Genomic DNA, 1,426 nt, shown 5'->3' on the forward strand with positions numbered 1-1,426 from the left:
AGCGGGTCCCACTACTGTTTCTAAAGAGTAAGTTATTATCCGAAACGTATTCTTGCTCTTCCTCACTGTCTTTCCATCTACGGTGTTCCCGAGCATCTCTTCTCTAAGCAGCTCACTTCGAAAATACTTTGTAAAGCCCCAAGCGGGAGTCTAGCCAGACGTGCACACACTGAATACCGCACCCTAGGTACACAGATATTGTATTTGCCCAAGCTCACTTGGTCTGCCTAGCTATGGTTCCTTCTGTGTATGCAGCTATTCAGAGCCAGACCACGGCCTGGGGAGGGGGCTCCTTACCTTGGCTTTTCCAGAGGGTGGTGTTCGCCGGGCCTCTGCAGGTTCCAAGTGTGGAGGAGCTGCCGAGCAGGGAGGGAAGGAAAAGACAGCGCCTGACCTCTCCGAGGTTTCGTCTTCAATGCAACGTGAGCTCTGCCCTCATCAAAGATGGCCGTCCCTTTTGACGTCAGCAGCTTTTAATAGCCGTCTCCTCGAGGGGCGGGGAGGAAGTGTATTGGGGGAGGGCTGGCGGAGGGTGCGGGTGGCAAGGGAGGAGCCGGGAGTGCGCGCTTGACTCAGCTCCACCGCGTTCGCCTGCAAACCTTTGTATTTCAGTCTTTCATAAACACCCGAATGGAGTGATTCTTAGGACTCCATTTTAACACTCAAGTCTTTTGCAAACACATTTATCTCGCGACTGGTTTTCTGTGTTGTGTGTGTGTGTGTGTGCATATGTGCGTATATATGTATATGTGTTGGCACGTATATATATGTATGTGAGAGTGCATACATGTATTTTTCATCCTATTCAGTTGAGTCACAGAAGGGGAGGGGATGGCAGAGGAGGAGTAGAAGGTACTGGTGGGAGGGGTGCGGGGAAATTTCAGTTGAGATTTGTTTTCTACGAAGAAGAGGGTCTGAAGGGGCATCCCTGTCCACCCTCACCAACTCCATATATGGCCAGGCTACGTGGGTTGCTATTTTTATGAGTGATTTCTTCATTTTATCTAAGCAGCTTCGAAGGCTTGGAGTTCGCATTAATGTGGTCAGTTGAGGCGAGAGACTCGAGCACGTTATTTTAAAGTACGTCAGAGCAATTATCTCAGAGAGAGATCAAATGAATCTGGGGGAGGGATGGGAAGATAATTAACCGGACCCGACTGGGTTTGCTAGAGCTCCAGGCTCCGGTGGAGAGTTGTTTGCCGAGGGCAAAATAGATGACGCGGTTTTCGGTTGTATTTGCAGTGGGCTCCTGGGGTTTTGTGTTGAGTGTCAGGAGCTGTCCCCAGAGGCACGTACTCCCCTTATGGAACGGTGCAGAAAATCCCGGGTGAAGGTGGGGGGCTTCGGGTTCAAGGATGGCTGGACGCGACGAAAAAAGTACGCAAACCCTGGGTACCAGTACAGGGAACCTGGGGGCCCGCTAGTG

General features: G+C 51.2%; 1 protein-coding gene across 2 annotated transcripts in view; it reads right to left on the bottom strand.

Annotated features, from left to right (window-relative positions):
* The window catches only part of SNAP25 (synaptosome associated protein 25), a 111,299-nt gene extending 110,826 nt beyond the window's left edge, over nt 1-473 (bottom strand). The window contains exon 1 of one of the 2 annotated variants that reach the window (XM_006150914.3): nt 298-473. The gene's annotated coding sequence lies outside the window, so the exon portion shown is untranslated. The remainder of the gene's footprint in view (nt 1-297) is intronic. The other variant, XM_006150913.3, reaches the window with a different exon arrangement.
* Nucleotides 474-1,426: the final 953 nt, after the last annotated feature.

Source organism: Tupaia chinensis, unplaced genomic scaffold (assembly GCF_000334495.1).
Source record: "Tupaia chinensis unplaced genomic scaffold, TupChi_1.0 Scaffold000305_1, whole genome shotgun sequence".
Classification (NCBI taxonomy): Eukaryota; Metazoa; Chordata; class Mammalia; order Scandentia; family Tupaiidae; genus Tupaia; species Tupaia belangeri.